The 23,079-nt window shown below is 39.7% G+C and overlaps 1 protein-coding gene across 2 annotated transcripts in view; it reads right to left on the reverse strand.

The window, feature by feature from the left end:
* Positions 1 to 23,079, reverse strand: part of SND1 (staphylococcal nuclease and tudor domain containing 1) — a 502,890-nt gene that overhangs the window by 162,552 nt on the left and 317,259 nt on the right. The window lies entirely within an intron of this gene.

Genomic DNA, 23,079 nt, shown 5'->3' on the forward strand with positions numbered 1-23,079 from the left:
TCAGAGCAGTGAATGAGACTGAAAAGGTTTTACAGTCTGCCTGCACATCTGCAGAGATCCACAGGACATGAATTGATAGAAATACATTTTGTTGAAAGCAAACTAAAAATGCTTCGGCAACAGAAATGCTTAAAAATGCAAACAATCTGCTTTTCTGTTGATTCCTGCTGGGTGCTTTATTGCAAGATAAAAAAAAAAAAACTCAGACAGGCTCAGTGATGACATTTTATGTGATGCTCTTGTCACATTACCCAGACATTTACCATGTCTTCTGTGTCTGACTATGTGCACACAGCGTTTTTTTGGGTAATAAAAAAGCAGTTGCTGATTGTAATGAAGTCAACGTCCGTTCTTTTCTGCAGCAGGGGCATAGCATTGAATTCAATGCAATGTCCCCCGCTGTGTGCCGACATCATTATTTAAAATGCCTGTTCTAAAAAATGGGCATTAAAATAACAAACATGCCTATTATATCCGGACGCTGGTCGATTAACAGTGTCCGAAAACAATAGCTGTTCAAACAATGTAAAGTATGGCTGGCAGCCATACTTTACATTGTAGACAATGGTTAATTGATTTGCAAGCACACCCAATATTCCCTCAATTTAATTGTAAAAAAAAATATGTTCCTGCAACGGATACAGCAGTGTCGGCTGCAGGAACTTGCCGAACGCCGCCGGCAGTATACCACTGTCCGTTGATATGCAACGGATGGTGTTAAACTATGTGTGAACATAGCCTTTATCACATTAATGTGCTTGATACAAGTGTGCATCCTATAACTAGTGTAATATATGGCACATCTAAAGATTACAGTACAGGCATGTATCACCTAGATTTTCTTTTACTGATCAGAATCTGAAACTAAAACTTGTTCTTTTATTATTATCCGTTTCTATTTTCTGACTTTTTTTCCAACATGTTGTACATTGTTATGGCGGCTGCCATCTTGCCTGAGCTGTTCTTAACAGCACTTAGTGACATTCTTTACAGCAAGACTCATGGAGATAGACGACAATCTAGGGTCTGTCCCTTTTAGATGAATGTATAACATTACTGAGCGTACTCTGTGACCTTAGAGGAGACAATAGCAGCTCTCTGTGGAATTAACTCTTCAATCTACTGGTGTCACATGTAGCTGCAATGCTGTACAGATCACTTCACAGCAGCCTTCTATCAGACAGAACAGGAAGTCTCAGCTTAGCTTTAGCCCCGTTGGAGAGAATGAAAACTGCAAGATTTCAGGATTTTATTAATATAGACAGAAAAATGGAAAACTAAAAAAAAAAAAAAAAAAAGCAATTCTTTTAAAATATGTGCATCATAAAGATATTATTTAACAAAAGTAATTTTCTGATGACACATTCCCTTTAACCCCTAGACGACCCTGGACATACAGTTACACCATGGAAGTCTGTCACTAGACATACAGTTACGCCCAGGGTGTTTCTCCTGCTATGAAGCGCGCTCCGGAGCAGAGTGCGCTTCATAGGAGGTGGGGGCCGGCTGCAGTGAGCAGCTGGACCCTCACTGTTAATGACAGGCTGCAGCGATCACGCTGCAGCATGTCATTAACCCCTTAAATGCCACGACCGCAGCATTTACGTATAAGTAACAGGGGGAGTCCCCGGTCACTTATTGATTGGGACCCCCGCAGTGTGCAGCGAGGGTCTCGATCGCTGTAATGGACCACCGGAGGTCTATTACCTGCCTGCACAGGCAGGCTCAATGAGCAGATCGCCTATTACACTGATTAATGCTATGCCTATGGCATAGCAATGATCAGTATATGAAATCAAAGTAATGTAAGTGTCCCCCAGGGGGACTTAAAATCCCCAATAAAAGTTTATATCACCCCCCTTTCCCACTACATAAATAAAACACACAAAAAAAATAAACAAACATACCGTAGCGTGGGTAATTGTCTGATCTATTAAAATATAACAATCGTCATTGCGAACAGCGTAATTGAAAAGAGGGAAAAAAGTGCCAGGATTACCGATTTTTTGTTACATCATATAAAAAAAAATAAAAAAGTGATCAAATTGTCCGATCTACACAAGTATGATATTAATAAAAAGAAGCGATCATGGCGCGGAAAATTACACCCCATACAGCCCCGTAGGTGAAAAAATAAAACAGTTATAAGCGTCACAATAGGCCAATTTTATTAATAATTAGAGATGAGTGAACCTGGAGCATGCTCGAGTCCATCCGAACCCAAACGTTCGGCATTTGATTAGCGGTGGCTGCTGAAGTTGGATAAAGCCCTAAGGCTATGTGGAAAACATGGATATAGTCATTGGCTGTATCCATGTTTTCCAGACAACCTTAGAGCTTTTTCCAAGTTCAGCAGCCCCAGCTAATTAAATGCCGAATGTTCGGGTTCGAATGGACTTGAACCCCAACCCGGTTCGCTCATCTCTATTAATAATTAATTGCAAAAAAAAAAGGGTTTAATGAAAAAAAATATATAACTAGAGAATCTGTGTAAACCTGCATATGGTTCTGCTCGGACTGACCTATAGAATAATGGTATTGTGTGGCTTTTACCATATAGTGCATTACGTAGACACAGGAACCCCACAAAAAAAGTTATAATATTGCATTCTTTTTTACGATTTCACAAATTTATCTTTTCAAAAATAATATTTTGAGGTTCCATCATACATGTTATGGTAGAATGAAAGACTATTACAAAGTACAACTATTCCTGAGAAAACAAGCCCTTACATGGCCCTGTAGATAGAAAAATGAAAGTGCTAGAGCTCTTAGAAGGGGAGGAGGAAAAAACAAAAACACAAAAATGAAAATTGTCGTGGTCCACTGGGTCATTTTGGGCTTGGTCCTCAAAGGGTTAAAGTAGTAAACACTACTTTAATTTTCTATCTATAGATGTATCTAATAAGGATAATAAAACAACCTACACATTTGAAAATAATAAGGGCCCTATTACACTCAGCGATCATCTGCCAAATCAGGATCATCCCTCCGTGTAATAAAGACAACAATCAGTCAATGTCTTTTGGTCGTGACCTAAAGTCATCGTTCACCAGTGGTGATGGGCCGACAGCGAACAACTGTGTAAAGAATATAAAGTTCATACATTACCTCACCAGGCTCCCTGGTGTTCTCCACGGTCCCCGCAGCCGCCTGCAACTTTAGAGCTGGTCTCTGAAGTGACAGGCTGCTCAGCCAATGAGCAGACTGTCACTTTAAAAATCGGTATAGAAGTTTAAGCGGCAGCTGCAGGGAGTGTGGAGAAGCAAAGTGAACACCAGGGAGCAGTAATGTATAAACTTTTATTTTACACTTATAAAGCAAGTGCTGCACAATAATCAAGCCGTGTAATAGGCCCAGTAAATGAGCGCTGATGGTAGACCCAGAATTTCTGTTACTGGTCTTCTCATCAGGCGCAGCAATAGGGTCTTCAGTGTAAGGAGCCATTCACACATCTGCAAAATACCTTGGAACTCCAGGCATTGGCATTCATTATGCCAGGAGCACCAAAACAGCAGAACGGTGTCAGTACAGTAGAAGGAGAATTTGAATAGATTCAGATGAATGCTAATGCCAAGAGCTCGGAGGTCTGGGCCGCAGAATATTGTCTGTGCACAGGCAGTAGTTTGTGGATGTTTGAATGGCCCCTAAGATAGGGGAAACAAATTATTTTCTGTTCTTACATGCTTGACACCTTTCCCGATTCTGGGTGTACAGAAACAAACAGGACTGCAAAAGGGAAAAAGATTATGCAAATGGATAGCAAAAGTAGGGCGGGGCTTAAATGTTCCAATTTAGGCTAACTTTAAAGTGAATGTACCATCAGGTACTTCACTTTCCCCCTGTGACACGCCTCCATTGATTCTAATGGAAGCGTGTAACAAAGGGAAAAAGATATCACACTAAGGTGCGGTGCATAGAACCGGTCCAAGAGAAGAGAACGGCATAGAGCGCAGGGACCGAGACGATCCCTGCACCATCCCCGAGACGATCCCTGCACCAACTGGACGATGTAAAAATAAAAAAGTGATGTACCTAATGGTACATTTGCTTTAACCGCTTAACTGACAGCTAGTGAAAAACAGCTTACTTTTGGTCAAATTACATCCGGAACAATTTTAATCAACTATATCTTGCAGAAACTGACAAGATCTGACTCTTCAAGTCCCCAGGAGCATATTAGTTTACAGTGTGAGGCTGCGTTCACACTACGTATATTTCAGTCAGTATATTTCAGTCAGTATTGCAACCAAAACTAGGAGTGGATTAAAAACACAGAAAGGATCTGTTCACACAATGATGAAATTGAGTGGATGGCCATCATTTAATGGCAAATATTTGCTGTTATTTTAAAACAACGGCTGTTATATTGAAATAATGGCAGTTATTTACTGTTATATGGCGGCCATCCACTCAATTTCACCATTGTGTGAACAGATCCTTTGTGTTTTTAATCCACTCCTGGTTTTGGTTGCAATACTGACTGAAATATACATAGTGTGAACGCAGCCTAAGCCAGGAACCCTCAAAGCCCCCATCCCATTTTTTATAAACCTTTGTTGGGAAACCCCCCCCCCCCTTTTTATATCCAAATTACTAGCGCTGCTGCAAATGGCAATGACTTCGGAAGCAAATGACAAATGCCTGCCACACTGCAGCCATTAAGATATCTGGATTCAGAAATCATGTCACTCAAGGTATTGCCAAACAGTTTATTTCCTTGACCACAGGAGCTTATGTTCTTTGCATATGAACATGATACTAGGGATCTATAGGGTGGCCCAATTTAAATATTAATGCAGTCATTTGTGTTGCCTCAGGATTTAATTAAAGCCACTGGGTATGGGATCGCCGCAAAGCAACAATGCTGCATCCGATTCCTCACAAGACGACTATGTAACCACAGCTCCATCATCTGCACTATGTCACTCCACACCCCCTCACTTCATCTTTTCCCTGCAAACAGAGACACAATTCTTCATAAACTAGCATCATGCCATGCAAAGCAAAATCCACCTATACTGCTGAACAGAAACCCTTCTGTAAAAAGCCAAGAATATAACTATGACATGAACGGGTTACAACCTTCTTCAAAGTATTCTGAATTATTATTTATTTCTTATTTGGAAGCATTAATTCAACAGCTATACCCCTTTTCTAAATCGTTCACGGTTCAGCTGCTGCTGAGTATTGCTGTTTATGTGATCTGTATACAAAGGTTATGTTAAAAAGGCAGCCAGGATTCTGTCTGATTACAAGTGCATGCTTCTGGCATCGTTTTAACCAATACCCAGTGATACTGCAGGCTCACACAGCCCGTCTTTTGAGCCGCCAGGCTGAACCCCCTGCCGCATCCACGCACAAATTATCATTTTAGCAGGTTCAAAAAATAAATAAATAAAATGATAATTATCTAAATACCTATCTATAAAAGGCAAGTTTAGCACAGGACACAAAATAATTGTGATCACTGTCTGGAACATCGACTCCCTCATTCCATTAAACTAAGTAACATTTTTCCTTTTCAAGCTGCACATTTCAGGCTTTATCTACAATAGCTGAAATGTTTCAGCCAGGCAGAAAAAAAATCTGTTTCTGGAAAGGAGATCACTGCGGACTTATACAGCTTAGCAGGTCAGGACTGAAGCTTGAAACAAAAATGCCCCTATATTAAGTAGCGATTTATAATGAAAAACCACTGCCAAAAACATTGTAGGTTTTTTTTATTTTATTTTTTATAGTGGTCAGTATGCCTTGCCTGATCCCCCATTACCGATATTTTGATGGTGCATGGTCCCCAACCTGACAGACTTTAGCACAAGTGGGTCACTGCTGTGGTTAAGCAGGTATTTCCTGTATATCAGGAGGCGACAAGAAAGCGGTAAAGCAGCATAGTAACATAGAAACACAGTTCATAAGGTTGAACAAAGACAAGAGTCCATCAAGTTCAACATACACAAACCCTGCTGCATTGATCTAGAGGAAGGCAAAAACCCTTTGAGGCAGATGTCAATTGCCCTATCACAGGGAGAATAATTCCTTCCAGACTCCATATAGCAATGAGAATAATTCCTGGATCAACATCATATCACATGAATTTAGTGCCCACAAATTATATTATATTTTTCAAGAAAAGCATCCAGGCCTCCTTTGAACATATTAAAGGGGTTATCCAGCGCTACAAAAACATGGCCACTTCCCCCTACTGTTGTCTCCAGTTTGGGTGGGGTTTTGAAACTCAGTTCCACTGAAGAAAATGGAGCTTAATTGCAAACTGCACCTGAACTGGAGTCAAGAGAGGGGGGGAAAGTGGCCATGTTTTTATAGCGCTGGATAACCTTTTTAATGAATGGGCCACGACAACATCATGTGGCAGACAGTTATATGGTCTCATTGCTCTTAGGCTAGGGTCACACTCCGTTTTTGCAATCCGTTTTTTTCATCCGTTTTTTGCAAAAAAGGGATGAAAAAACTGATGCATTTGTATGCATCCGTTTTGATCCGTTTTTCCATTGACATCCATTGTAAAAAAAAAACTCATCAAAACAAAAATGCATGCGTTTTTTTTTAATCAGTTTTTACAACCTTTTTTGTAAAAAAAAAAAAAAAAAAAGAATTGCAAAAACGCAGTGTGAACCTAGCCTTACAGTAAAGAATCCGCGTCTGTGCTTGTGGTAAAACCTTCTTTCCTCTAGACATAGAGGATGCCCCATTGTCATGGTTATATACCTAGGAGTAAAAAGATCACTAGATAAGATCTCTGTGCTGTCCACTCATATTTGTACATTGTGATCAGATCGCCCCTAAGAGGTCTTTTTTCTAAACGAAATAATCCCAAGCTTGATAACCTGTCTTGGTAACCTGTCATTTCCTTAATGACCTTTGTGGCCCTCCTCTGGACCCGCTCCAGTTCAGCTGTGTCCTCCTTATATACTGGTGCCCAAAACTGTACACAGTATTCCATATGTGGTCTTAATAACTGATTTCTGATATATAATTTAAAACAATCAGCAATCCTATTTAAAAAAATATATATTTTAAAAGATTGGACAATTCCGCACACTACGATATATAATATATTTATTTTGCATATTTTCATTTTTATAGTGGGCAAGGAGATATATTAAACTTTTAATGGGGGTGGTTTATAAGGGTTTAATACTTTTAAAAACTCATTTTAATTATACTTTTTTTAAAACTTTTATTTTACTGTTAAACATGTAATCATTAGATTGCATATACTGTTCTATGTTATGCAATCAGTACTATCGGCAATCTGTACTTACAGTCTGCCTGAGAGCACAGATCGCCCATCCAGCAGGACGGAGATAAGGGGCTTACCCCCGTCCGTCAGTACAAGTGATTGGGACCACTGCAGCATGGCTGCAGTGATCCCGTACAGTCAGTGACAGGTACGTATCACAGCGTTTATGGGGTTAATGACAGTCAACTGAGGAATCGCAGCTACCTGTCATTATCCTCGGCTCTTGAGACACTAATGTGTGCAGGACCGCTCACACTGCAGTCAGGAATGTGTATATATATGCCTCCTGCACGGGGCACTGGCAGTAGGAATGTATAAATCTGTATTGCTGAAGCAAAGGGGTTAATAAATGTATGAAAAAGAAGTGGACCCAACACTAACCCCTACACTATCCCACTAGTAACTGTGATCAAATTAGAGTATGCCCCATTATTGACCACCACTTAGCCAGTTACTTAAAAATAAATGCTGTACAAACCCCTGTAGCAGCATAGTTACAGTATGTCGTAAAGAGAGAGTCCTGTTGAAGAATCCTTTACAACATTTGTAGTCACAACAAGGGTAATGAATAGCTGACCCAGAACTATCAACAGAAACGACATCACTACATCTACATACATAGAGGCTGCTGTACATACATCACTTGTCGCGATTTTCACTTTCATTGTTGAAGTAGATATGTATATATGCCCTGCAGTCATCTAGATATAGATACTATATTTGTCAACTGCAGTCACTGTTTTGTCAAATGGTAGAGCTTCACTAAAACGCATATGCTTATATTTGTGAATGAACTGGTTTCAGTTTAAAGGTTAATACCTGTATCGTAGTTGAGGCTATAGCACAGAACAAAAACACTGTAACGAATGGTGAATGGTGAATAAAGTCTGTATAGTAAGTGATATACAAACCGGCTACACACAATGTATGTATGGTCCAGATTTATCAAAGCATGTATAGTAGAAACTGGTGTAAACTGCCCAGAGCAACCAATCACAGCTCAGCTTTCATTTTACCATAGCAGAAAGCCAAGCTGTGATTGGTTGCTTTCTACAATTCACACTCTGATAAATCTCGGCCCTGCAGGTTTTTTGTCTTCACATTCAATGTTTCCTAAGTGTCCCACATTTAAAGCTGCTGAGGGGAATATTCTGCAGATGCAATTTCAGTGATGAGATTACTACCACTTACTATAGGCACTGCCTTTGTTACAACATGTGCTCATAAGGTAATTGGTGAGAACTGTTTTAGCCCTGCAGTTCAATACACCTTGTACCCAGGAAAGTGGCTAGGCAGGTAGTTGTCAGCAAGAATGAGGGCTGTCTATTGTGGAAAGGTGAGAAGGACAGTGATGGCTTTAAGTAGGCCGTCTGTCAGCACTCGTCAGCACTTCTGAGGTTTCCGAGGTTAGCTGCCACTGAGCAGAATCTCGAAAGTGTACACGCATGTTTCAGTATGCTGCCAGGTCAGTGACGAGTGAGCAGGACAGGAAAGGACACCAGGCAGCTGTATTACACATCTCTGCTTTGTTTTCCATGCAAAAAACCTTTACATTAAAACATCTGTCAGTAGCCTTGAATCCCAATAGCAGAATAAATACTATATAATTTTTAATAACCAATATTATACTGCTTGATGCCAAGAAAGCATGCAGAGTATACACAGAATGTGGTTTCAACACTAAGTGTGTGTCATGAATCTTTCCGTTTAGACAATTGAAAGCGGACTTGAACTAGCCCGCTGACAGCATGAAGGGAAAGGTTGAATGTATCGGGTACAGCCTTCTTGGCCATTTAGATTCAGCATCCATCTCTCAAAAGCAAACGCTGCTTTACAAAAACAAGACTGGCTCCCATAAGCAGGCTTTGAGACACTGCAACACTGAACATCTTATTCACGATGAAACTGTAATAGAAGACTACATAGACAGCATTTCATTTTTTTTTTTCTATTCTTGCCATACTGAAGGAGGTACCTAAAGTGATCGCTGGTGCATAATGTTATGAGGAGATCTAAAACTGTATAGGGAACCACAACTGCAAGAGAAATGGCACAGAAGTGACTAAGTGACAGAAATTGAGAGCAATCATCACAAACACGCACTCACACAGTGATGAGGAGTGGAAGCAAAAGATACAATCAAGAGAACATTTAATATCTCAAAAAATGCTCCCAATCACCAGGAAATCAATACTGTTGGCTTTTATGGGCGGCTTTCAAATACTCTGCTTTATTGCATATTTTGCCTTTTCAAAGTATAATATTTCTGACACTGTCTAAATATCAAAAATATGTTCTAGAGATGACAGACTTTCACTAACAGAATGATTTCTACAGGGAAAACAAATCGTTTATGCCAAAGTAGTCAGTTACCAGTGTGGTGACTAACAAAAAGGACTGAAAAATCCTCTATGCATTCCAGCAACAAATCTGACATATTGTGTCATACCTCAGTATGGAGAAGTGTGCAAAATATGCATTATACTTCATGATCATAGCAGTTTATACAGACTTTCAGAAAAAGCATTGTATACAGTGCAGGTTATTTATCTCCTAATATTTATATACATGAGGGGTTTGGCCCACTGCTCAAAAGTTTACAGACCATAAACATAATTTGGCCATGTTCACAAAATGTATTTTTTGATTAAACAACGGCCGTTTTTACAAGTTTGCAACTAGGGCCGTTGTTTAATCACAGCGGCTGATCACATTAATCCTTATGGAATACCGGACGGAGTGTATACACACTGTATAAACTCCAGCTGGGATTCCATCCGGCCAAATGTGTACAAACCGGGCTGGGATTCCATCCGGCCACACAGAAAACTCACATGACTATTTTGTCATCCGCTATTCATTGAACAGAAGCTGCACAAAATAAGACTGTGCAGACAATGAAAAGTATGCCTCCGGCCGCACTTTACATTATCTGCTATGGCTAATTGGAGTCTGGGCTTACCCGAATGTGCCCATAATACAATTAAAAAGTGATGTTAAACTGGACAGTACTGTAGTACCGGCCGGGTTAAACATCTTAGACAGCGGACGTTCTGTGACACTTTGCCACGTGTGAACCTGGCCTCAGAAACACTTCTCTTTGTAACTTTAATTGAAAAGGTTCTATTAAACAAGCAGCGATTGACAGTTAACCTGTGACTCAATGAGACCGGCCACTGGACTCCTAATGGTGCGTTTACACGGAGAGATATATCTGACAGATCTTTGAAGCCAAAGCCAGGAACAGACTATAAACAGGGTGCAAGCCATAAAGGAAAGATTCCTCCCCTTTTCAAATCCATTCCTAGCTTTGGTTTAAAAAAATTTGTCAGATAAATCTCACTGTGTAAACGCACCATTAGCCCATAATGAGCAGGGATTGCAATAAGGTACATATTTGGCTGAATCTTTTCTCACACCCTTATATATCATTCTGTTTAGCTCCTCTTCCACTATAACGTGTCATCAGTGGATTAGACAGACTTTTCATGGTTACAGGCTTCCTCTTTTACATTCATCATAGTGGCGTTATATCGGTAAGAAACTGTAAAGCTTTTCTATATGTTTAACCGGCTTGTAGAAAATTTATTCCTGACCTTACAAGAGCTCAACAGAATCCTGACTGTCAGTCCAACAAAGACAGTACTTCAGCTCTCATCTTCTAAATGAAATAGTTTTTATATAGTTTACACCTATGTTTCAGATACTAGCCCTGTAGGTATATATGAATGAGTAATAATTCAGCAGTCATAATATAAATCTTTAAAAATAACACATAATAGTCATATCACTCTATAAAAACTCTGCTATGGTATTTATTCTATAACATGTACATGGCTAGGCTTGGTTGTATACTGCTATGTCACATAGTACAGCAGATGGAAGATTCCGGAGCTCTGAAAAGGAACAATGCTGGCATGTAGATTTTCTGGCTGGCAGCTAACACACAGACATTAGCGTGCCACTGTGTCTGCAGATCTTCACTACTCTGGAACGGACTCCCGGCTTGCTAGCAGGGGATATAGAAAGGTCGGTAAGGCAGGTGCTAACCTTCTACAAGGATCATTAACAGTTGGGCTACTAGATATGTTGGTCACACAATTTTTCAAAAAATTGATTTTTGACTGGAGAAAAAAAAAATGTGAACAAATCAGTCCCAAATATCAAATAAAAAATATCACTGAATGCCTGACATGGATGCAAATGAGTTACTGATTAGAAAGACTGGTGCTTGTTTGCAGTGCAGCAATATTGCTACTGGCCGAACATCTCGTTTTACACAGGGAAATGCACTGCCAACGGTGATCGATTTTAACACCCACACAAAAATTGTGATAGCTGACACTTTTACACGGGCCAACTATCGTCCATACGAGCGTTTATAGCAAAACTTCTTGCCAATAATGGGCCCCTGTAAAAAGGGGATTTACAGTGTTTAAATCAAACTCAAGGGAACTTTGAGTATCTAAATAAGATGTCCATGACAATTGTGACCTGACTTGACTGCAATCCCAATGTATGTGAAATAAGTAGAAACAAACAAGACAAGACGACCAATAAAAACAGCACCATAAGCAAAACATATAAGAACGCTTAAAGGAGAAGTCCGGTGAAAATTTTTATTAAAGTATAGTATTTCCCCTCCAAAAGTTATACAAATTACCAATAAGTGCTTTTTCCCTGCACTTACTACTGCTGTATCAAGGCTTCACTTCCTGGATAAAATGGTGATGTCAAGACCTGACTCCCAGAGCTGTGCGGGCTGTGGCTGCTGGAGAGGATGATGGCAGAGGGACACTGAGGGACACAGGGCACTGGAGGGACACTGAGCATTCCTCTGCCATCATCCTCTCCAGCAGCCACAGCTCTGGGAGTCGGGGGGTGAAAAGAGCACTTTATGTGCATTTCCTGTAATAAGTGTATATTGGTGATTTGAATGACTTTTGTATGACTGTGTTAAAAATAAATAAATAAACTTTATACATATCTGCCTTTGCTCCCTGGTGACCACCTCGCTTCTGCCCACCCGCCGCTGCAGCTTCTACACCAGCCTTTTAAGTGACAGACCATTCAGCCAATCAATTGGCACGTTTCTTTCCCATCTTGGTCAGTGATTGGCTGAGCAGCCTGTCAATTCAGAGACCAGCTCTGAAGTTCCAATGGCGGCAAGTGGGCAGAAAAAACACCGGAGATCATGGAAAGGTATTGCCAACAAGCCATGTAATATTGCTAACAAGCCATGTAATATGCTCAGTAACAGATCGGCGCTCACATACCCGTAAAATCAAGCCGTGTAATACAGCCCTTACTCCTCCCTATACTATAAAACAACCACCAACTGCATACTACATAGAGAGCATTTTGGTCACATTTTTTGGTGTGTCACTGAAGTTAGTGTTGTGAAGGGGTTATATAGGTTTAGAAAAACATGGCCACTTACTTCAAGAAACAGCACCACTCTTTGGGTGTGGTTTTGCAGCTAATTTTCATTGAAGTGAATGGAGCCAAGTTTCTAATACTAAACACAAGCTAAGGACAGGGGGTGGTACGGCTTTTGAAAGACTGGCCCGGTCTGAAGCACTGGAGGTGGACCAGCCCGAACCCAGTGAGAGGAAAACTCTGCCCCTCTGTGACGCGGCTTCAGCCCAGGCTGGTGCCCAGTAATAGACCGGCACCATTTGCAGGAATCGGGCTGCGGTTCAAATAAAGGACCACAGCATCGGCGCCATTCTATTGATATGCTTCACTTAAAGCAAATGCATATGATGGTACATTTGCTTTGTACTTGAAGGGTTCCATATAGAGATGAGCGAACATCGAGCATGCTCGAGTCCATCCGAACCCGAACTTTCGGCATTTGAAAGTTTAGCAGTGGCTGCTGAACTTGGATAAAGCCCTAAGGCTATGTGGAAATCATGGATATAGTCATTGGCTGTATCCATGTTTTCCAGACAACCTTAGAGCTTTATCCAAGTTCAGCAGCCCCCGCTAATCAAATACCGAACGTTTGGGTTTGGATCGATTCATACCTGAACCCGGTTCGCTCATCTCTAGTTCCATACCATAGAAAAGTAAAAACGTTTTACTTGTTTTTTATCGGTTTCCTTTGTGGAAAGACGAAATCACTAGATATTTTCGTATCATTGTAAGCTTCAGAGGTTTGTTCCCTTATACACTTTGTGACCTTGGAAGTATAGCATTTTAAGTATAAAGATAGGATCATAAAAAAGGTGACAAACTGAAAATCCTGGTAGGTGAAAATTGTGGAACAGAAAATCTAACAAAGTATTTATTCAACTCTACATGAATACAGTTTTCTAATTTTTACAAGCCTGTATTTGATTGTTTTGCAGATTTTCAGGGCAGTACCTGTAATCAACCTCTGCAATAATTACATCACACATGTTTATGTGTAGTGTTAACAGTGTTTTAAGTGTTATGCCCCTATTCCACAGGTCGTTTAGAGGAGCAAACGAGCGCTCTCAGCGCTCGTTTGCGCCTCGTTCCCCGCTCGCTGCCGCCGCTATTCATCGCGGCTGCAGCGAGCGGGTGAGTGCGGGAGGGGCGGCGGGGAGCTGCCCGGGGGATCGCTGATCGTCCGGGCAGCCCATAGGATATAGCAGCGTCTGCTGCCGATGCTCCTATTCAACGGAGCGACGACAGCAGATCGCTGCTATATCAGTCGCTTGTTTTTCAACATGTTGAAAAAACAAGCGACTGCAATGATCAGCCGACATGAACGATGTCGGCTGATCGTTGCACTCTATTCCACCGGACGATTATCGTCCGTAGCGGCCGATATCGGCCGAATACGAACGATAATCGTTCCGTGGAATAGGGCCTTTAAGGGTACGTTCACACTTACTGGATCCGCAGCGTATTTTCTGCTGCGGATCCGTAGCAGATTTCATTTAAATAACTGAACACAGCATTAAATCTGCACCATCAAATCTGCTGAGGATCCTGTAGGTGTGAACACACCCTAACAGTGTATTTTTAAATTAAAAATCCAATAGGAGGGGGAATATGGCAGTCACCAAACGTAGTTCCAAGTAGAAGTTTATACCAAAAACATACCGGTAACCCAATCCAAACTTACTGGTCAGACGAGTGAACAGACAACAGCCATTTTGTACGATAGCAACACATGCTTCCTCTGGCCCTTAAAGAAAGTGTGCATTGCTAACATGTGAATCGGTTGTAGATCGTTCACTCATCTCTGTCTGTTTGGCCAGTACGTTTATGGAAAAAACTTCTACTATCAGCTACGCTTGGAGTGTGCCACATTCTGGTATGGTTCATAGCATATCAAAGCAACTGTCCATGAAATGTAACTCAGCTCAGAAACTAAAAGTACTATAAACTAAATAAACTAAACTAAAAACAATTAATTACAGTAAGCAGTGCTATACAGTAAAAAATCCTCATTGAACATTTACAGATTGGGCAAAATATGGTAAAATGCATGCTCAGCAAGTCATAAAGTAGTGATTCAGCCAAGGAGTGAAAGTATGAAATAAACAAAACCAAGTAACCAGTCATTGCCCTTTAAACCACCCCCCTCCCTGAATTAAACATTACAGATGCACTAGCTTCAAACCTGACAGGAATCCAACAACTTCTCAAATACCACCTCATCCCAAAAGATTCACAGAAGACTATCACAGCAGACTGCCGACCTCTGCAGGTGCCCCCACATCTGGGTTGAAAGAGGACAGATCCTTATCATTTATTAATTTTCTGACAGCGTTTAAAAACGTAGATGAATCTCTGTATAGCAGCTGCTTTCTGAGGGCTCAGCACTTTTATATTTTTACCAAGGGGAAAAATGGGCAATGTCAAGGTCTTCCGCAATGCTTTAGGAAACTTTGTAGATATGCTTTCTCAACCGTAGCGTTCTGTTTAGCACACAGCATCTTTCGTCTTGAACATGTTGAGAAACAATACACCTTTTTTAATAATTGAGAAATATACACTATTCCATTTCCTTTTGAGCTGTGCAAAGAAATTCAGAGACCCTAGGTGACTATTACACAATGCAAAGTAAAATGTCATATCTGTTCAATAGGACTCACAAGGATGTTCTCTTAACAAGAGCAGTTATTCAACACAAGAATTTTACACAGTTTGTGAAATCTATTCAAAGTACATAACTACTACACATCAATGTTTTCTCCCCTTTTATAAAAAAAAAAAAGGGCAATACACAGTATGTCTCATCCATTTAAACAGAACTTTGTAAAGGCCCGATTCCAACAACAGATCTGAAGACAGATTATCTGCCAAAGATTTGAAGCCAAACCTAGGAACAGACTATAAACTGAGATCAGGTCATAAAGGAAAGACTGGATTTCTCCTCTTTTCAAATCCACTCCTGGGTTTGGCTTCAAATCTTTAGCAGATAATCTGTCGTCAGATCTGTTGGTGGAATAGGGCCCTAAGACCCTGCCTATAATGCTTCTCAACGTGGCAGTCTTAGTGGGGGAAGGGGGGCACAGTCCCAGTTCTAATCATTAGACTTTCAATGCTCTATTTTTCTCAGGGGTCCAGGTCCTGAAAATCCCACTGGCTTAGCTGTTAAGGCCATCCAAACATCTCCCCCTCAGCAGCTGCTTTAGACAATTGTGTGTTTAGACAATCATACAAGATGACCAAGTCTATCAGAGCTTTGCACGATCACACATTCTTTTGAGGTTCTATCAAATTAAATAAATATATTGCAATAGTAAAACTCTCTCATTCGATATGCATGACCATGAAACAAACGGTGATATTTCAATGAAATCATCCGCAGAGCATATGTATTAAGAATGCAGAATCATGGAAAGAACTAAACTAGCTACTGCCAAAAAATTTTTTAAAATGTATTTGTCTGTGTGGTTGCTCCCAAAGCAGCGGCAAATTCCCCCTTTTCGGGTCTGTACGGATATGAAGACGCAATTAATCAAAAGGAGGGTCGCGCGCATTAACATCTTATTGCATTTTCATATCAATTAAGATCCAAACTTCTGGATGAACAGACGAAAACATCCCCTGCTGACAGGTAAACTTTAACAATGTTCTGAACATGATGACACTACTACTTTCAATCCAACAGCACAGCACATCTGGACGAGAAGGTAACACACAGAACAGGAATAATCACAAAACTGATGTCCTGTGCAAAGAAAGTGCTCCTTGTAAAGCATAATAAATGGCTAGTTGCACAACCCCTTTAACTTTCTAGCATTGTTTATACTGCTCTAAAGCAACAAGTCAGCATGTGTCCATACACTTACAATCTACACCTGCATACACACCATTAATCATATTATTTTGCTAAATTGTCCTAAAGATTTGAAACATAAGTGACAATGCAGCTCCTGCCTGTTTAGTGCCAGAGGGCTTTTCCAGTTTATTATATGCCTCTAACAGTTTTTTCCTACACGCTCCCCCAAATTCAGAGACTGAAACCACAGCTGGTGCCTGGAGGCGAGAGGCAGCATGCATGTATCAACCAGCAGAGAAAATCTCATTTACTGACATGTTTCCTCTTTTGGAAGGTAGTCTAAGGACAGTATGGACTAAAACTGAAGACAAATTTTCTCTATACCAGCTCCAGATGGCAATTTTCACACTGTTACAGAGAATTGCTCTTCAGACTGTTTCTTAATTGATTGCTTATCAAAGAACGAAAGAAAGGAAATAGAACGTACACATTGAATGTTAGAATTATACTCCTATAGGAGTTTTATTCATGAGTTAAACAAGGGTCCTCTAAAGATCAAAAAGCCTCAAGGCAAAGAAAATTTATAAACCTAAAACCTACACCACCATAGCACTGTTTAACATGAAATGTATAGTGGCCAAAACTAAAATTTTATAGCGGTAAGAGATTTGTATGCTACTTAGTCATTTGTTTAAATGAGCGATTCATACATCTAGAATTTGTCTGAAAAAAGTAGCGTAGATGTTCTATCTTATACTAACCAAATGTGTGTCAATTACAGCTGCATGCAAAGCAACTCTCTTGGCATTGATTTAAACTGGGCAAAAAGAATTACAAACCTCTTCGTCATATTTACAAACCAATAACAATAGAGATGTCTCTGATCAAAATTCCACAAAACAGGTACTTATCAGCAAGTTCTGCCAAAGCAGTGTGTGGACTTTTGAAGGAACCATTAGGGAGCCATTAGTATTTTATCAATCAAATGAGCAACCATTCTCTCACTTTTGGGTGGTCATATCTTTATGGTGTAAACGCTATGAAAAGCTTTGACAAGCATTTTCTTTTTTTGAATTCTTGCTTTGTACTTTTAATGGTGCAAAAAACACTGCATCTAGGTTGGTATATATAAAAAAAAGGATTCGTTTTGCTTCTACAGTCTGTATAGTTTGCTGTGTAAGCTTTATTATCACTCCATACCTGTATTGTCTATTTGATTCTCCCCTGCAAATGTTTTGTGTGCTCATCTCTCTACCTACAGTCTGTGTGAGCTGTCCTCCAGGGATCCTCACTGCCTGTTCACAATCTGAACTGCTATGTAACCCACTGCACCTCCCTACCGCTATCTCTAACGCAGAGGGTCCAGAAAGTGATCTGACAAATCTTATCTTTCTATGACTTGCGGCTAAATGGTAGGAAATTTGTACTGAAGACAATTTAGAAAGTTGCTTCATTTTGCATTCACGAAACTGAACAAAAAAAATAATTTTAGTTCAAGATAATAAACATACAAAAAGTATGAAAAATGGTGCCTTTTTGTTTTCAATGTTTGAGTAGCTATAAATTTTCAGTACATGTATGTAATGCAGTGTTAATGTTTCTAAGGCCCTAAGGTTTTTTTCCTCCTATATAAATTATAATCTAATCACTAATTTTCAGCACCGTCAAAAGGCAAACTACATAAAAAAGAGTGGTCGTTTATTGTATGAGGATGGAAAACCCAAGAGTGTAAAGGTGAATCATGTGACTGGCAAATATACAGCGTCATAACAATTCAGTAACCAAATATGGCATGATGGATGTCCCGGTCCCGCTGATCATTTTTCTCCCTGTCATTTTAATCAATAAGGGAAAAGGTGAATTGCTATTGATCTTCCAAACACCTTGTGAGTGAAGTACACAAATTGCAGAAATCTCTGCGCCAAGCATGAAAGTAGGGTGAAACAAGGATCTAGGTGCCCCTACATGCATTTGGTTTTGCTGACAGTATAACCAATTTTACTTTCCTGTTGTACCATTTTAGTAACAGGAGTTTAAGGGTTGTCAAAGAGAGCGTTTTATAAATATTGCCTATGAGGCTACTTGAAAAATTGACAAGGTTTCTGTACAAAAAGTCTATTACTGTCTTAAGGGGTATTGCAGAACAAATATACCCAAGAGCTGTGCTTTGTCACAAAGATACTAATCTGATCACAATCAAGACTAAGAGCATGTGTGAGAATGACTACGCCTGGATATTGAGCAGGTCATTGAACAAGATGACTCTGTCCAGTGAACTTATCATCTTGATGACATAACATGGGTAAGAACAAATCTGACGATACACACACAAATATTATATATAAATTTTATATTATATATACAGTGGCACCTTGGATTACGAGCATAATTGGTTCCGGGACCATGCTTGCAATCCAAATCATTCTTAAAACAAATTTTCCCATAAGAAATCATTGTAATGCAGACAATTGGTTCCACAACCCAAAAATAATGATTTTATATTCTGAACAACATGTAAAACGAAAATGAAAAAAACATTTAGAAACAGCTGGATATGTGATATTATAAGTTACTATACAGTATAGAAATCAGTATGTGGAGTATAATGTATAGTAAGTGCATAAACCTGAAAATACAGCAGCAGTTTGTAGATACAGGATGGAACTGCAGATTCCCATAATACAGTAGCATGGTACAGCAGGCTAGAATAGAGAGGCAGGGCTGCTGTCAGAGGTCTGTGTGGTCACATGACAGCAATGGGGAAGGGGTGTATTCAGTATCAACCAATCAGGAAGTGGGATCACAGAACTGTACAGGAGCACAGTGACAGAAACTTTTCTCTACAGCAGTGTGTATAGCTGAGTGTGAGTGCAGGCAGATTATAGCAGCAGTATGACTAGTTGAGTGTAAGTGCAGGCACACCATAGCAGCAGTGTGAATGGCTGAATGTAAGTGCAAACAGATTATAACAGCAGTGTCTATAGCGTGTGAGTGAATGTCTGAGTGTGAGGGCTGGCAGATTATAGCAGGGATTGAGGGGATAGGAAATACAAGGGCTGACAGAGACTGCAGGGAGCATGAAGGAATGAGAAGGGCATATGTGTGCACAGTATAGCAGCACTCTCTGTCCAGAGAGAGAGAGATCGATTACACCTATAAGAGATTACTTCTACAGTCCTGTCCCCTGATGCAAGCTCCAGCCTGAAGTGCATCTGTTATGATTTGGAAGGTGAGGGAGACACAGTGCTGTAGACCCCGCTATGCAGACCATGCGCCTCCCCCACTCTCTGTCTCACCCAGTACAGGGAGCTCTTAAACCAAAGCAATGCTCTTAAACCAAGACACCATTTTGAAAAACTGTGAGCTCTTCTTGCAAAACACTCTTAATCCAAATTACTCTTATACCAAGGTACCACTGTATTTGGTTTTTATTTGTTCCTGAGACTCTCTCTACATGTTTATGTTGGTTTATGTTACCAAAATGGCACAAGAATATGTCTTCAAATTTTATGGCTATTATTGTTATCGCTATTATTTCAATTTTTTTTAAGATGAAAAAGTTTTGCATTGTAAGGTACCAAACCAATGTATGCATTCACACATAAAAGATTGCTTACCATTTGCCTTTCTGTTAGCAATGATTTTTTTTAATGCAGTACATGAATCCTAAGGGTTCACATGCAGACAAAATTAGGGTGAGAAATCTAGTTAAATATTGTAAAATGTTGTCTGTGTTCTGTCAGAAGTGTGCATATATACTCTGAATAGACTTCAATGCCACTTTAGGAAAGGCAAAGTGGCCACATGTAAGCATATAATTAAAAAAAAAAAAAAGGATGACTTGCAATATTTCATTCATTGCCTAAATGAGATTAATTATTTCTACTGATTATCAAGAGAACTAAACCTCCACCGATGAGATAAATTGTACCAGCACATAACCATAAAATATTACATGCAACATGAACAACCTTCTGATTTTATATTCTTCACCCTTGAAATCCTAACTGAATGGGTCATTTCAAAAGCCAATCATCAGGATGATACAGTCAGGCTATACCATCTGTCTACAGTTAGACTGGATAAATGTCTCCTTTAAGAAAACAAACACTGTAAGGCTAGTGCTTCATGAATGGTTCTGGTTATGCATCAGTCATCCTAAAATTACAGATTATAGAACTCTATGTTCCCCTATGGATAGACTATTGCAAGCAAGCATAGTAAAACATTGAGGCTGAAATTTTACAGGAGTTGCTGCAAGGCAAGGCAAAAATTTCCTTTATTTTTAAAAAATGGGAAAGTCTCTAGGGAAATTCTTTAAGCAATCATAACATTGTTTATAACGATTAATGCTATGCTTTTGCATAGAATTGATCAGTGAGATCTGTGCACTGCCAGCAGAGCCTGTCTGAGGCAAACTCTAGGAGCAGATTGCGGATCTAACAGGCCTATTAGGAGGCCATGCTGTACATGGACAGCATGTGTGGTGAAGGGGTTAATACATCTTGTCATGCCTTACTGCAAGCTGTATTATTATGCCATTACTCAAAAACAGAGCTTCCCAATCTAGTCCTCATGAAACCTCAAAAGTTCATGTTGTTAGGGGTCCAATGGAGAAACCAAAGCTAATTATTAAATGGGCTGTTTAAGTTATTAAATCTTTATTATTCATCCCTTTTAGGTCCAGCACTGCTGCTCCAATGCTGCAAAACACCGTTGTTTACTTTAATTTAGTCAAAACAAAATAGGATTACATAGGAAATCCTAAGTACCTGTTGAGTGAGGGGACTAGACAGATAAAGACAACTATAGATGACCACTTTACTGATCCACAGTTCAGGCTTTACACAAAGAATTGCTGCATGTATCATATACAAAGATGAGTTTTAACCAGTGGCTCGAATCTAAGTATTTACATTATACCTCGTTTATAATGGTAACTTTAGCTAAATCATCACATCAGGCATATACACATATATATACACACACACACACACACACACACATAAATACATACATACATACATACATACATACACACCAGTTTAAAAGACATGAACACATTAAGCCTGGGTGAATAAAAAAAATAAATAAATAAATAGTAGTCAAAGAGGAAGGGCAAAAAACAATCCCTCTTATCAGTGCAGCTGAAATCAATAACATTGATTGAGAAATGGACATATTATCTGACCTCAATCCAATCTAGGTAGAATCAATTACACTTAAATGTGATAAATAAAAGAAAGATGGCCAAGTGTTGCCATTCCCTGTAAGCAATGAAAGAGTGTGTGAAACACTATTGTCATGTGTAGAATCTGAAGGATGAGGGCTGATTATCTGGGTCTTGGAGGAAACTCTTTTGCTGATGGCAGCAGAGTAAAGAAATTAAAAAAAAAATGTTTGGATGATTCCTTGGCATTAAACAGTCTGGAAATGAGCTTGTGACTAATTAGTTGCAGCCTGAAACGGAGCGATTCACCACCGACTCCTCCCACAACACCTCCGAACCTTGGGAGATCTGTCACGCAGGCCATCTGTAAAAGCGGAGTGTGTAACTGCTCACAGGAGAGAAGCAGGGGTGAGACTGAGGGAACTGAAAGGAGGAGGAGGACAGATAAAAGAAATTCAGCTTGTGGCGATTTGGCAAAGAAAAAAAAAAAAGTCCAACAAAAATAGGAGTAAATTGAGAAAAGGATAAATCAGAGAGTCTGTGTGTACATTTTCCCTTACTTCTCCACAAGTCAAGTTCACCTATGTCTAAACTAATTCATTTGCTCTGTAAATATAGCTAAGACACTTGAAAGGCTCTTGTAATATCACGATTTAGATACTTCATAGTGGCTTTGAAAATACAGAAACAGCACTGAGAATACTGGACTACTGCCAACCATTCAAGTCTGCCATTTTCAAAAGTGACCCATTTTATGAGGAAATGGAAAGCATACTTGTAACCTTCATGCGGATCAATGTTATTGACATTGTTGCAATAACCATTATGGCTGCATATCCTCTGCCATACTTCAACACAATGTAACCAGATTGGAGCAGCGAGAAAGAAAAGGGTTTTAGCATAATAAGCAAAACCACCTTGTATACCCGATGCATTCATAACATGATATAAGTATAAGTTGGAAAAAAAAATAGAAATTAAAAAAAAAAAAAATCCTGCAAGAACATTAACAGCAACAATAAAATGTAATGAGAGCAGAATAAAAAAAACCAATCGGCCACACTGACCTATACTTTAATTAATGCAGAAAAAATGCAACTTAAAAACCACAGCACAATCCTCCCTACCACATTCTTGATATGCAGCCCCCAAGGTTAGGTAAATCCATAATATAACTGCCTTCCTGAAGCTAGTGGTAGGGCATGAGCAAATTTCTACCTTGAATAGGAACAACAGAAGTAGTGATCTTGTATAAGGACAGAGTACAAATTATTGTATGTCCGTGTATAGGAAAAGGACAGCCTAGTCAAAACCGGAACGTGAAACCAATACAGATGGGGCCAAAGTTTATAAGACAATGTTTTAAGGAAAAAATCTAAGAACCCGAGTAGTTCCTTAGAGGCAAGTTAGCCAACTGAAAAATTTGAAGTGGCTCTC

This window comes from Dendropsophus ebraccatus, chromosome 1, assembly GCF_027789765.1.
Source record: "Dendropsophus ebraccatus isolate aDenEbr1 chromosome 1, aDenEbr1.pat, whole genome shotgun sequence".
Classification (NCBI taxonomy): Eukaryota; Metazoa; Chordata; class Amphibia; order Anura; family Hylidae; genus Dendropsophus; species Dendropsophus ebraccatus.